We start from the raw sequence: 16,591 nt of genomic DNA on the forward strand, positions 1-16,591 counted from the left end.
TCACAACACATACACTTACATGTGGTGTACAACACAACACAATACATACACCTACACCCGATGTACAACACAATACATATACGTACACAGAGTACAACACAATGAATACACACGTCACGATACAATGACTACACAATTCTCGTAACACGATAACACAATACCACATGTGCACAACAAAACGTTTATGGTGTGTGCATAATACCACATGTACATAGTGCCACCCGCACAATGTGTACACAACACCACCTGCATAATGTGTACATAGCACCACTTGTACACAACACCACATGCACAATGTGTACACAACACCATATGCACGACATGTACATAACAACACCTACACACATCACCCCATGTACAACATGTACACAACACAACATGCACAATCATGCACACAACACCACATATGTAGCATGCACAAAGCACCATATGTACACAGCACCGCATATCCAACATGCGCACAACACCACATATCCAACATGTCACAACACCATCTGTACACAACACCATATATACACAACACCGCATGTATACAACATCACAGGTACAACATGTACAGTATGTACAAAATGTACACAATAGTAGTACTACACATCTAGAGACCACACTATCTCTACCAGGCAACCTTGCTTCTAATGTCTTTCCACCATCCATGCTTGCTCCAACATGTCGTAGATCACACTGTTTTCATTCTGCTGATGTATCCCTCAACATTACCTACCATAACATGGACATAGTATAATCACATAATATTAATTCATATCCACACAATATTGACCTCATATATCTGTTAGGGCTACTCCTCCACTTTATTCCCTATAACCCATGAGGCTCTTCATGTCATTCACCTGCATAAGCAATCATTCCTCCACAAGAATGATCCCTGACAAACAATGACATACATACATACATATATATAAACATTAGCATAAAACAATCATGACCCTTGATGACCCTGTCAGAAAATGACATACATACATACATGTATACATATATAGACATAATCATGATCACAACATCATTACCAGATATCGTAAGATCAAGGTTAAGAGAACTCCCTTTATTTGTGCACAACATGCACAACATTAAGAATAATAGTTCCCAACCTAGACAAGGCATCTGATGCCTCAAATCCACTTACTTTACCTCTCCTGGTTACCTTTCTCATGATTGTCCTACCCTCGTCCAATTACCCCAATGGACTCAACCAATCCAACTATTTGTCATATTCTTACCTTCAACTGCCCTTATACATGCATTGGATTCATCTAAGTCTTACATTATCTGTTGAGTATCATTCAGCTCTCCCCGAGCTCCATTAGCTTTCCTCTTCTCCAACCAATTCCCAATACCCTCAAAACACAAAAGGCAAGAACAAGAAATAAACAAGAAGAAAACCATGAACTAATAGCAATACGACACCACAAACAAAATCGCATGGCCATGCACTAGGCACAAATAAAACTACAAACCAAGTGCAACCAAATCACAAAGAACAAAAACACAAAACTAGCAACAAACACCATGACTCAATTCCCATGGGTTCCAAATGCTTCCAAGGGAAGCTCAACCCGAGCCTTCTTCAAGATTTCATGGCAGCCTCTTTTGCCATGTAATCCCTACATCATACTACCATAAACACATAAATGTCAGTGTATAAATGAATATAACAATATATCAGATACCTTACCTTGTTGTACCCAACACACTAACTTGTAACTAAACACGTACATATATCATCTCTCAAGGGACTCCAATTCCTTGACGAATCCAGCCATAACTAGAAACTAGTTGTTATACCTGTCAAATACATGTTCATAAATATAGCACATATCCACATAATGTCAGACAAAATCAAGGTTAAGAAGACTTCATGTGTTCATGCAAAGCACTCATTCATTTGGAATTGCAGTTTCCAAACATAGCCAAAGGAATTCTCACCTAATTCCTTTCTTTTAACTTTTACCTTGCTGCAATTGAGTCTTACTATGTGCTATCACATCAACCAACTGTTAGCTATATAAACAAATCAATTATTACCTTGTCACACTAATGCCAAGCATGTTTCCCTGCAACTACTCACACATGTCAGTCACATGTTCCAAATATCAAGACATCATATCTATTAATTTGAAATCAACCTTTACCAAGACTAACATCCATGTCAGAATCAACAATCAACTCACAATCATTAATCATAATGCTACAACTATCACCTACTCTGCACTCAAGTGCATATCAATTGTCTCAACACATAATGTGTTAGTACAATCATCTTAGAACAAGATCATTCCTTCATGCAATCTTATAGACACATACTCATAACATACAATTAATCAAACATTCAAACAACCTGTAAACATAACATGCTAGATAAACCAAGTAAATGACATAATCAAACTCATACCTCAATGTATCTCAAGGGGCTATCACATCTTCATAAGTCAATCTAGGTTAGCACGACACAATATCACAAATATATTGACTCATACCTGAATATCCTAACCATAACCATCTGCATAGGCCAATCCAGATTAGCATGATACATATAACATCAAGATACTAGCTGCAATGAACATACTCATCGTGCATATGACCACAATGCATATAACAACAAGTTAACTACCAGACATGACTATCTAACACACATGCATGTGACCGCACTTAACTAGCATCTATCATGTATATATAACCATAACAATAATAGATGATAGGCATGCATATAGCCACAAGGCATATAACAACCATTAACCAACATACCTGCATGCCTAACATACAAACCTGTATGACGATATGCTCTTACCCTGATATCCAGTGTTGCAACCTCACCTTTTGATCTACATTTCCTACCCCATCTCAACCAACATATCAACATCATGATGACATAAGTTGCAACAATGACTATCACAATGCATCTTTGACCTACTATACATGCATAACCATAACCATGACAAGGCATGCATAACAACATATAGACACTGACATGCATAACAAATGCATATACAACTGACATGCATTCATGACAAACACATCCCAACAACAACATCATCAACTTCTACATGAAAACACAACTGCAACAATGACCATCACCATGCATACACATCAAACACATATACAACCTACATGCATGCATGACAAACACATTCCACCCATCCAGTCCAAGGGTTGAACCATGCTCTAATACCACTCTGTGGTATCAAATATCACCCAAAGAGAACAGAAACCAGACACCACCCAAAGAGAATGAAACCTGCTCTAATACAACTCTATAACACCCTCCTCCCATACTTACCCAAGTTCACTAGTCCACTGGGGTAAATATGTGATGAAGAGTTACTATGATATGATTCAACCTCCTAGATCACCTTAGGGAAGTGGAACCGACAAAACAAAACCTTACTCTCCTTCCTTAAGCGCTACAAGACCCCCAAGGGCTAAACCACTCTTCTAGGTGTCCAAACCCTTCGTTAACTTTCCTTTTCACTGATCTGGACTCCCAGTCGGATGCACAAGCCTACATCCATGCAAATATAGGCCTCCAATTGCATGCATAACCACTACAAGGGTGTGACAACAGTCTTTTTCAACCAGTTTTGTGCCACCTTTTCAGGGCTAGACTCCAGGTCACTACCCATAACTTGGGGAGACTTTCCAAGACAATAAATGACACCAAGGCAAAGCCTTTAACACAAAACTTGACCAAGGACTTGACCTAACCAAGCCTAACCATGCAAGACATTCCATTAAACACATCCTGAACATGTAATCTATAGGTCATAACAACATATCTAAACATAGGGATCTCATACTTATCTGAGAATTGTGAAGAAGGTCTAATGCCCTCTCATATTAGCTGCAATAACATCTATTCGGTCATGCATTCGATAACCAATCACATATTCATTAAACATGTCAAGAGCCATAAACAATATAAATCATATAACCAACATATAGCCCATGGAAGCTCAACCACAATGTCACCATCATAATCAATACATATGCTCATATATCAAAATAGAAAATACCTCTTATTAACATATGAAAATGCCAACTAAGTCAGGGACTTCCACATACCATCTGACCATAGACTGGGTTGAACCAAATCTTTCTTTAAGCCAGTCGCCCTTGTGCCATATTCCAAGCATGAATGTGGGATCTCATGGAATAACTAAAAAAAACCAAACCAGGGCTTTCTAAGGTCAAACCATCTCAACCCTCAACTAGTGATTCCACCTCACGGTCGGACATCACTAACCATCATCATATCGGTCTCCATCCAAGTTGTCCATGGCTCTAGAGTCTTTGTTCCAACCCAAGTAACTTAACCCATAGCTGTCGTTAGGCTCCAAAGCATTTGTCCAACCAAGGCTTCCAGGTTTAGTAACTCAACCCAAGTTGTTACAGGGCTTCCAGAGTGTTTGTCCAACGAAGGCTCCATGAACTAGTAACTCAGCCCACAACCATAAGGAACATGAGCACCAACCAAAAAACAAAGATAAACCCACAACACCATGTTTATCCAGGAAATGGAAAGGTTATGCAAAACCACTATCAATCTAGGCAATCCTACATGCCAATGGCATAAAACCACATGCGTGTACCATGCATGCAAAAACTAGCGAGGAAACCATACATGCAACTTGATACCTACAAATCAATCCAACTATAACCATTGATCCACCTATTCCCTTGTGCTCTCGTGCTTTCCTTCACCTTCTTTTTCCAAATCTAATGTATGCCAAAGTGCTTTAAGAATGCTCCAAGAATACTCTAAGTGTACAAGAGCATGAGAGAGAATAGAGAGAGCTTCAAGCTAAACTGACAAAAGTGTAATTGACAAAAGCCATGAACTAAAACTTAGAATCCTTTTTATCATTGAGGCCTCTATTTTCTTCATTTTACTCTATTTTTCCTTCAATTTCCTTCTCATGCAAATTTGTGACCTTTCACCTTATTTTTCTCCTAATTTCCATTATTTTTATAAATAAAATGCCAATTAATGCATATTTGCCTTTTCCATTGCCTTTGCCAATTTCCTTGGCCATTGATAAACCGAAGTGACACCCTATTAGGATGTTTTTCCTAACATTCGACTTGGAATACGTGTCCCATGATCTTGGTCTTATATTTTTTTTTACATGGAAATTCAACCAGGGTTGTTACAGTCTTATTCCACACTTGTCCTTGAGATAATATTGACTAGTATTTCATCTCCATTATTAGTGTTTACTGGTGCTTTAAAATATTACATTGTCGTTCTAATATACTAGGGATTTACATTTGCAATTTTGTTTGTTGGGTTTACTGTTTTTTCCCTATTCATATTGATTAAGATTCTCCAATTTGCATTTGCTTTTTATAATGCCTAGAAAATCAATTTTTAGTGATAGTATTTCGTGATTTACCCAATCTGTGTGAAGTCACCAAGGGAAAGGACAATAAAGTTGTAATTGCAAGTAATATCATGTATGTATAGTCTTATTATGGTAATGTTTTGATTATTTTTACTTGTGGAAGTATTGAGTATTTTTTCTAAACTAATACATTTTTTGTTAACTAAATAGGTATCTAGTGGGACAATACCCAAGATTTTTGAGAGCACATTGGAAACTTTTGAAGACTATTGTGAACAAACTTTTTGAATTCATGCATGAGACCCATCCTAGAGTGTTGGTGAACTCCTTTATCTTACAAGCCAAATTAGTTATGGCAAGGGTCATTTTGATTTGGTATGATTGCATCATTTTTATTATGGAAAAATTATGGATATTTGGTGTAATTATTATGGCAACTTTATTCAAGGATACTATTTGCATTGAAAAAATTACTTATTGTAATTAAAATAAATCACCTAAAGGAAGTTATAAAAATCAAAGAATAGATACATGAATTGGGGTTGAATAGTGCTGATAAGCAGTTCAAAAATGCATGAAGAGCCTTGCCAAAATTTAGATGGTTTTGTATGTAACCTTATTTTGTCAACATTGTCAGGGTGGTACTTTTGGTTTCTAGTGGGTGACTACTCTTTGCAACCTTTCCTTACTAATCTTTTTCTTATTACCAGTAACTCCTACGCATTCAAAAGCAATACGTGAAGTGATTAAAGGTAAACATTGTTTCTAGAGCACATTGTGTGCCATGAAGCCCCCATAATTTGATGATATCTTGGTTTTTACACATAAAAGGGCATCACATATAGGTTCATCTTTATCTGTATGGTACATAATTACATATAGGTTTTATTTATTCAACAACAAATTTAACAGTTGCCCAAAAATGATCATCTAAAATCATACATTTTACCTCAATCGTTGTGTTGGAGGTATATCACTTCCAGGTTTCCCACATCTTATTGAAAATCATGGAAGATGAAACCTTTGTCACCAATAGTTGAAGAAGATTGTAATAACTTATAAGTGATAATTCTTGTATCAATTGGTTTAAGAAACTCCACTTTGACAAAATTGCATTTTATTTCTCGTGAATTGTGATGGTAACATATGAAAGTTTATTTTCACTAGTGTATGGTTTGACCATGCATACAATAAGAGCTTTCATTTCTCATCTATGATTCCAATGAACATTTCAAGCATCATTCATTTCCTTAGAACTACTTACTTTTAGCAGGGACATTGCCACCTCGTGGCTCTTGTTAATTAATGTAATTGTATATAGATGTTAATATTATATAATGAGTATTAGGAAGGGACAATAGTTTTTTTAATTTTTTTTTGTGGTTGTGCTAGTTTAGTAAAAGATTCACCAAGACTTTACAAAGTTTTATAATTTAGAATTTATAAAGTTTCAAGGTCTAATTCTTTGAAGGGTGTTAGCTCAATGGAAGAGCACCTACTTTACAAGCAGGTGGTTGGTGGTTTGATTACATTGTGCCCTAATTGAAATATATATATATATATATATATATATATATATATATATATATTAAATTAATAAATGGAAGTTATAAATGAAGCAACATGAGTTGTTAAAATGGAAGCATAATGTATCTCTAAAATGTAAGTAAATTTTGACATAAATTGGAAGTCATACTTGGAGTTATTACTGGCTCTAAATAGGAAGCTAAATTGGTTGTTTAACATGATGCAAATTGGAGGCTAATTAAGAAGAAAATCCCAACACTAAAAGGAAGCAAACCATGGACCTAAAAAAGAAGCAAACCTAGGCACTAAACATGAAGCAAACCTTGCAACTAAAAAGAAGCAAACCATGAGACTAAAAAGGAAGCAATTCTAGAAGTAAAAAAGGAAGCCAAACTAGAAGCACACTAGAAGCAATCTTGAAAGCAAAACTTGGTGTTACCTATGAAGCAAAAAAAGAAAAAATTTAGGTAGAAAACAAAGAAGTAATAATGGAAGCAATATTAGCAGCAAAACTCAACATTACCTAAGAAGCAAAAACATAAGCAATTCAGGTAGCAAACAAAGAAGTAATATTAGAAGCCAAACTTGGAATTCCCTAAGAAGCAAACAAAGAAGCCATTCAGGTAGAAAACCAAAAAGTAATAATGGAAGCAATATTAGAAGCAACAAAATACAATATAATGGAAGCCATATTAGAAGCTAAAGAAGATGCCATAATGGAATCAAAGCTAGATGTAACAAGCGATGCCATATTGGAAGCAAAACTCGAAGCAACAAACAATGTTATAATGGAAGAAGAACTTGGGGTAAATTAGGAAGCCGAAAAGAAGCTATTTTCGATGTTATATCAGAAACAAAACGTGAAGCACAATAGGGAACAAAACTAGAAGTACAAATGGACGCAACAACGAAAGCAATAATGGAAGAAATAGTTCTCAGCGCTAAACCCGACATTATTTCTAGCGCCCAAGTGAAAAGCATTATAGTGCTAGGTTTTGCGGTGCCAATTGAACCCAATTTGTGTCGAGTGTGTATTATATTCTTTCCGTGACTAGTCCCACACACGAAGTGGGGGGTTAGAGAGGGGCAGTAGGCCCCGCTTTGTTGTGCCGGGTGCAACGGGGGGTGGCGTCCCCTCGTGTCGGGGGGTTTGTAGGGCCCCCCTGCACTGGGTCTAGGGTAACGCCCCGAGAAAACTCTTTTTGGGCCCTATATTAGGTGAGCAGACCTACCTATGGTTTTGTGCATGGATTTTGCACATGGTTTTGAGCATGATGGTTTTATGCCCATGGTATCTAGTAGATGTAGTCAATGGAACTATGATTATGTTCTAATCTAGGGTTAATGGATTGGGTTTTATGAATTCTTCGGCATGTATATATATGTGTTGTAACATTGAAAGGAATATAATGAAAAATCAATATGGTAGTCCTGGTTTTGGGATTCAGGGGAAAATCTCTATGTATTTATTTTGTGTTTCTTGCCATTGTATATTTTATGTTTTTAAGAATTCGTTTGCAAGTAATTTCTGTATAGGGTTAAAACCTACAATTTGCAAGCTCAAATGCATTGATTTCCAACACTAATGGCTTGTTTATTGTAGTGAGGCAACAAGATATACCAATATGTACACACCCAAACAAAGAAGTAAACACATATTACTTGTATATAATTATATTTCTCATGAAAGGTGTAATGGAATCATTAACATCATGCACTAATAAATTCAACGTGCAACAAATCAGTTAAATATCTTGACTCAAATATTTTAGATAATGTATATCTAAAAAAAGAATCAAGTAATCTTACAATGATTTATCAGGCTAATCGTGTCAACTTGTCTAAATCATTCCTTGTACCATAGTATAACAATTTAAAACTAAAAAAATAATTAATGAAAGAAAATACTATGAATTGAAATTACATAAATAAGTTACACAATCATAAGAAACGGGTTCACACAACGTGTGTGTTGAAACCATTTCCACATAAGTTTCCCTTCTCCAAAATCTCCCCCCCCCTGCTTCGATCATTTGCAAACTTTTAATTTTGTTGGGAGTTGTTCTGTTTTTGTATCCTCCCATTAATAAAAACCTATAATTAATGCTAAATTAGATTAATGCCTTTTTGTTAAACCATGTAATTTAGTAAAGTACACTATTTCTTTGTAATATATTCCAACCAAATCCTTTTGCCCGTCATATTTAGGTAGATAGGCCTTCTTTTGAATCAGTTCGACCGTCTACACTTCTCATATTTGTTTGACATCTGTGCACATATTTTTAAGCCACATTTCTGCTCTCCACTTCACATCTGTGCATGCCGGAGTCTTTTACACCAGAATTTCAGGAAAATGCATTTGAATTTTTCGTGGAGTTTATGGCACTGAACATGGAGGACACCAGAATGCTCACAAGAAGGACATTTGTGCGCGTCGAGGTCCTATAATCATGTCTTCGAGGTTTCAGATCCAATTCCAAGTTTCAAGTCACTCTAATTCCACCGCCTACTACGAATATGGATTCTTCTGTTGCAATGGAGGCTCTTCTAAGGCAGTCTCAAAGACTTAAGAGACCCATTGATCTTGTGCAGACACTCCATGAAAGGCAAATGAAGGAAGTCCTTGCACGGTACATCCTTCCATTTGATCTGAGGCCAATTTGTCCTCTTCAAGTCCAGCACTCTCTTCGCATCATCGACCTAGCAGGCCTGGAAGACATCGACCAACGCTTCAAGACTGTGAGCCAATTAGCTCAGGCATCCCAGGAATGGGGTTTCTTTCAGGTTTGTATGGGATCACAATTTTGGCATTTTCTTTTTCCCTTTCCTCTGTCGATCATCCAACCAATTTCGTTATTGTTTAGATTTGTAATTTCATTGGTTTTCAATTATTTTGAAGATAATAAATCATGGCATACCTTTGTCATTGATAGAGACTGTGAAACGAGTTTCACAGGACTTTTTTTATCTTTCCCCTGAAGAGAAACAGGAACAATGTCCTGTGAGGCCTGGAACTCATATGCTTGAAGGCTATGGCTGGTTCTTTGACATTTCTGATGACACAGTCCTGGATTGGGTCGATGCCCTTGTTCATTATATTTCTCCAAAGTGGGCCAAAGTCATTGAGCAATGGCCCAAAACACCCTCCACATACAGGTACAACTCTATACACATATATGTTGTGTGATAATTGAAACCCTGATATGAGATTACATCCATTCTGATACACTACTGTCTTCTGTCAGAGGGTTTAGGACTGGACCCAAATTATATCGAAACCATAATCAAATAACCCCTGCTCCAACTCAAAATCAATTATTACTTTCCTTGCCCTCAAACAGATCTGGTGAATGGCCTCATACCACATTCAGATGAAGATATATTGATTGTTTTGCTCCACGGTGGGGTGGAGGGTTTCTAGGTGTTATAGCTCCAAATCTCACTCTTGATGTTTGTGATGCTGCACTCATGGCCTAGGGAAACCCCTCCTTCCAGACCTGTACCAAATACTTAAAAAATAGTGTTTTACTCCCTATACGCGACATTGCCTTGAGCTAAATGCTTGTTTACGCGGGTCTGTGTATACCCAACCCGCGTATATGTCTTAAAACACTTAAAAAAAAAATCTCCTTAATTTTGAGCAGAGATCACGGGTTTTACCTTATGATTACCTATTAGTGCTCGTGGCCCAACTATTCCCAACGAATTCCCAACTAAGAAACTACTTTGGGAGAAGTGTAAAAAGGCTTCAATGGGAAGGCCTAAAGGAGGAGAGAAGAGAGAGAAAGATCACTCTGCTAAGATTATCCCTGACCAAGTCTGAAGATCCTTGTGCTTCCAGCACTTCCCCCATTTACAGGAAACCCTTGTTTCCTTGTGTTATGATGTCTTTCTACTACTTGAGATATCATGGAGTAAGTCATGGAAGGAGTTTGTTGAAGGCTTGAGACTGGACAAATCCGGAGGACGGTTCCGCTTGGAGCCTGCGAAAGGACGACTCAGGTGAAATCATTCCTTTCTGTACTTTAGTTATCTATAATAAAAGAAACACTTGTCTTGTTCCTGATATAAATCTTCTTCATGTTTATGATATCAATGTTATGATTCACATATGAATGGTTGTTTTAATTATATAACTAACTACCTTTCAATATGTCATGAAGATGATTTCTTTATGATGCTTGGTCCATATACTGTTGTGCTTTCTTGAATTAATTGTTTTGCAGGTTGAAGGAGCAAAAGGAACTCCAAGAGGGTTTGGACCCCGGCTGGATCTTCCCAAATGAAGGACCCCCAGGTGCACCTCTCTTCATTTAGTTTGTTTATATTAGCATCATGGCCGTGTGGAATGTGTGTTTCTCTGTGTAGGTAACCTCCGATCTGCTAGGGTATCAACCCAAGACCCTAGGAGAATTTATCCCTTAACAGAATTGGCGACTCCACTGGGGACAATAGTATTGTTGTTCCTAGCTTGGGTTTATTCAAGCCAATCAAGGCTCAGTTGTCTATTTGCTTGCTGTTACTGTGTAGTCTATTCTTGTAGGAACTTGAATTGTAAGTTTGATTAGTTTCTTCAGACTGTTTTTTTATTTTTCTTGTAATCTTTTATATACGTTGTTTTTCCAGTTTACAGAAGCGTATATATGCATGTTTCCTTAAGTAAACCTGCGTATACGCATGTTTCCTTAGGCTAAATTGCGTATACACGCAGCTGTGCACTAACACAGTCGCGTATACCCTAAAATTTTCAAGATTTTTCAAATATTTTTGTTTCTGAAGATCTGTCTGCTGGTCTGAATCAGTCCTGAACAGTTACTTTTTTGTGTCAGTCTTTATTTCTACAGCAAGTTCGTGATTTCAAACTCTCTCCGGTTGTGGAAAGTGTTGGTCTTGTTTTGTTTTGTTGCAAGCGTCATCTTTTTTGTTTAAGCACACAAGGTTTCTTGCTGGGAATCTTGGCTGCTCTGGTCTTCCAGGGCAGAAAGATTGATCTCAATCTTTGTGTCAAATCTTGTTTTGGTGACTTTTTTGTTTGCGTGTCAAAACTACACCTTTATGACCATCTGCGTTTCTTACTTTCCGAAAGTTGTTGATTTACCTTTTCTTGAAAGTTGTCTTTTCAATCTTTTTGTCTTTATTTCCAAGCTCTTATTGCTGCTTTTTTATTGTTAAGAGCATCTTGAAACACATTTTTGTTGAGTTTTCACCCGCTTTGTGTTGTCAACTTGCAAAGTGTTTTGTTTCCTATTCTTCGATCATAAAGTTTCAGTCTTGTTTAGAGCACTTTTGAAAAGTCATTTTTGTTTTGCTTTTGAAGAAAACTTCTTGAAAACTTGGTTTTGCTTTCTTGAACTTTGTTTTGATTTAGTTTCTTTTTGCGAGTGAAAGTGAATTTTTGTTTGTCTTGAAACTTGCTTTTAGTGTTTGGACGAAAATGAGCATTAGCAACTTATATTCTATCTAAACATCTTAAGTGGCAAATTAGAATTGATAAACAAGTTACTTTCATTTCTTGATTTAGAGTAGTCTTAAGTTTTGCATTAGCATGTACTCATTGCATTAGGATAAATTTGTGCATCCTTTAGGGCATCCATAGTTTTGTTAATTTTTGTGAGTGTGAAGCTTGAGTAAAAGAAAAGAAAAGAAAAATTTGTTACTTTCTTTGAAGTTCCTCTGAACCTAGTAGAAATTTCTTTCATCGAAGAACAAAACGAGTGCATTTGCATATAGTTTGGTTTTTATTAATTTCTTTTGCGTCAAAACACCACAAGTTTCATTTCCGCTTATCCCTTGACTTAAGAACAGCCCATTTAAAAACAAGTGCTAATTAAAATATACTAGAACTTCTTATAATTGTCAAGTTAGACACACCAACAAGTTTTGGGATATTTTAGGGCCTTGGATTAGGCGAGTGGAGAGAAAAATCTCCAAGGCAATTTAAACTGTCAAACATAGGAGTCTGAATAGTGAATTCAAATCCAATAGCGTTAGGGAGACCAGGAAAGCTCCGGATCTGGGAGTTAAGCACGAAGGTTTTTGAAGATAAGGAAGAGAGATACCCCCTCTCCTACTTATCGGATCTTACCTAAAGACTGTTCCGCCTGGCTTCTGATACAAGTTGGTAACCTTAGTTGCTACTCCTAGGGATCTACATAGGTGTCTGCGAAGGGGAATCCCATGGCACCTGAGGTCGATGTTGTATCACTCTCAACGGTACTACTAGAGGGCGCCCTTGCGAAGCTTGGGGGCTTACACCGGCGCAGGCTGTTGTTAGGAGGTCAATGTAACTTCCTCTATTACCTTCGCTGGTAGGACTGGGCCGTCATTATCCCAAACTATCTTTGGAAGGCCCCTTACTTCACTTTCTTGTATTTTGGTGTCCAGTCCTCATCACCCGGAGCGGAAATACTTGAAAGTTGTTTGAATGGCTGATATCTTTTAGGGACTTTTTAGTGTGTGCTCTGTGCTCTTAGTTGGCCTAGATTTCATTTTTTCTTGAGTCTTTAACTAGATCTTAATAAAAAATTCAAAGTGGCTGACCGATCACCTAGACGGTCTCGAAGACTTCGTGGTCTTTCACCACCAAGTTTAGAGCCTTCTCCTAGAAGGCGCAGAGGTAATACTGCCAGTGGGTTTCATCCCGTGGCAGCTGACACATCGGGGATTGATCCTCCTCTCAGGGGCATTAGTGTTCAGCATAGGCCTGGTACTTCCGCAGAATTAGAGAGGAACACTCTAGTTCTTTCTCGAGTTCTCTTTCAATCGGAAGATAACATTGAGGTAGAAGAATTCTCAGAGTCGTTAGCAGCTCTGAATTCTCCACTACCATCTAGCTATCCAAAAGTATTACAATATGTTGGGACTCCGATGCATAGACCGTCAAGTCCAGGTCATATTACGCACTTACCATCAATGACCACTACTGGAAGCATGGCTTCTACTACAAGTGCTACAACTATGCAGACTCCAACATCAGTACAAGGGGGAGGAACCATTTCCATCCCCTCTGCATCTTTATTCGGGTCTTTTGCTAGCACATCCTTAGTTGGGTCTACCTCCATTCCTTCTACGAGTGGAAATTCCCAAGCCAATGCTTTTAGTTCTGGATTCTTCCCGTTTGGCACCCATTCACAGGGTATTCCGTCAGTTCCATTTAGTGCCTCCACATCCATGATGGGTGGATCGACTTCATTTCAAGGTTTTCCTTTTGGAAGTGGTCATATACCACATTCCAACCCAACAATAGGATCTATGCCTTTTTCTTCTATAGGACAAAGCAGCAATCCTTTTCAAGGTTGGACTAACCCTGCGGTTAGTGGCATGGGAACTGGGAATCCATTTTTCGGCCAACAAGGGAATAGGTCGTACTCCATAGTTAGTTCGTTTCGAAGTATTCCTCCCTTAGCTTCTACTTGGAATCCTTATAAAGGGTTATCTACTCCTTATAATCCTTTAGGAGGGAGCTTCGCCGGTTATGGAGGTTTTTTGACCGGAGTTGGTCAAACTCCGAGTTTTGCTGGATCACAAGGTTCGCCTTTTGGTTTAGCTGGTTCGGCTGGTTACTTTGAGCAGCCTGGTGCCTTCCAAAATCCAGGCCAATCTTTTCAGAATTTTGGGAGCCCCGCCCAGTCTGGGTGGAATCCCCAAGGCCCTCCTAGGCTTTCTTTTCTGACAACTTTGAACTTGCCAGATCTCACGAAATTAACAAACGATCCAATCAAATACAATCCGGCCTGGCCTCCGGTCCCAACCAAACTCCCTTCAGACATTCCAAAATTCGAAGGAAAGGGCGGTGAAGACCCAAGCGACCATGCAACCACATTCCATTTGTGGTGCTCATCAAACACCCTTATTGAGGACTCGATTAGGTTGAGACTTTTTCAACACACCTTGACTGGTAATGCGGCCAAGTGGTATATAGAGTTTCCAGGGGGCAACTTTACATATTTTGCCAACTTAGCTAATATTTTCTTAAATCATTTCTAGTTGCCTGTCCGTTATGATGCCGGAACTGAACTTCTGGCCACTTTTCGTCAGGACACAGCAACTCACATTTCTGATCATATTCAGGAATGGAGACGGAGAAAGAGGTTCATTAAAGCTGAAATTCCTCCAGAATATCGTCTCGAATGGTTTTTGAAATCTTTACAACCTGGAATCTCTAAGGATGTCTCCCTGTCTGAAGTCTATTATGAGGAGCAAGCTATTTTTAGAGCCCGACAATTAGAATTGATTTATTCTCAGCCTGGGATTCTACAAAAAACTCTTGCCTAATGCTCCCGGGACTAAGGTTGATACAGCCAAGTCGAAGCCAAGTCCCCATGCGGATGGTATCATTGGATCGATAGACATAAATGCGGTGAACCTGTTGAGCCAATTGTAGCAGTTGTCTTTGCAAACTGCTCCTAACAACCAGGTCACATCGTCTAACCCTTCGTCTTCCCAACCCTCTTCAGTTAATGCCATCCAATCTGACAACCCCAAAGGAAATCAAAATTCCAATGGGAAAAAGAAAGGATGAGGTAAGAAAAAGAGTCAAGATGGGAAGGCTAACGCAAATAAATCTGGCAATAATGCTGGTGGTGGTAGAAATGAGTCTAGAAAGAAAGTCAAGTTTTCGTGCAAGTTATGCAGTGGAGACCATTTAACTCATCTCTGCCCAAAGATTCAAGACGCTCAACGCTTGTTAGGGCAGCAAGGGACTTCTAGCTCTCAAGCTGTGTTAACCAACCCTTTTCCCCAAGGGCAGCAAATGCTTGCTAGCGCGAGTTCAAATCCTGGTACCTCCGCAGGGGGCAACCAGGAAGGGGAGAAATCATCAAATGTTTTCATGATGGGTTCTAATGTCCATGTGGCCACTCGGTCGCGTGATTACGGTGAAGTTGAAACTTCCAAGGACAAAACTGCTCCCAGAAATACCGACCTTCATATTGAGCGACCCCCTGTCGAGACTATACCACGAATATCGAAAGGTTCCACTAAACGCGCGACTATTAATCCTAATGCTAGGGCCACCCAGAATTACTCCATTGTTGAGGATCTGGCTCAGAGTCCATGCGCCATGTTCGCTTTAGAGGTTCTCCAGTCGTGTCCAACTCAACGAAGTGCTTTACTTTCGGCGATTGGGGTAGTTGATCCAACTAACTCTTTAGTGCTCACTTTCGACATGTTAAATGTCAAAAAATGACTCCCTCATCATATGGCTTTTCAAATAAAGTCTACATACTGGAAAATTAACATTTTTCATACCGTTATTGATGAAGGAGCTTCCACGTGCGTCATGTCGATGTCATGCTGGAAGGCCATTGGATCACCTTCAGCTGTTCCTTCACCTACCCTCCTGACTGCATTTGATGGGCATTCTCATAAGCTGCACGGGATTATCCCGGCCTTTCCCATATGTGTTGGGGGGAAGGTCGTCAATATCGAAGTAGAAGTCATTGATGCTAACCTAGACTACAATCTCCTCTTAGGAAGGAACTGGGTATACGAAATGGACGCCGTTGTTTCGACTCTGTTTCGTGTCATTTGCTTTCCTCATGAAGGGAAAATTGTTAAGGTTGATCAATTGGATTATTGTCTAGTCGATCCTCAAGCAACTTCTGACTCTACTGTTCCTTTAGTGGATAACCCTCGTCCGCCTACTGAGAATCTAGGAGTTGGGATGTATTCTTCATTGATGGGTACCTTTGATTTTCCCTCTCCTATCG

At 38.6% G+C, this 16,591-nt stretch overlaps 1 pseudogene; it reads left to right on the plus strand.

Annotated features, from left to right (window-relative positions):
* Window positions 1-9,398: 9,398 nt before the first annotated feature.
* The window catches only part of LOC149144081 (uncharacterized), a 28,219-nt pseudogene continuing 21,026 nt past the window's right edge, over window positions 9,399-16,591 (plus strand).

The sequence above is a fragment of the Pinus tabuliformis genome, chromosome X (genome assembly GCF_031772625.1).
Source record: "Pinus tabuliformis cultivar Carrire ecotype Pingquan chromosome X, CPIR1, whole genome shotgun sequence".
Lineage (NCBI taxonomy): Eukaryota > Viridiplantae > Streptophyta > Pinopsida > Pinales > Pinaceae > Pinus > Pinus tabuliformis.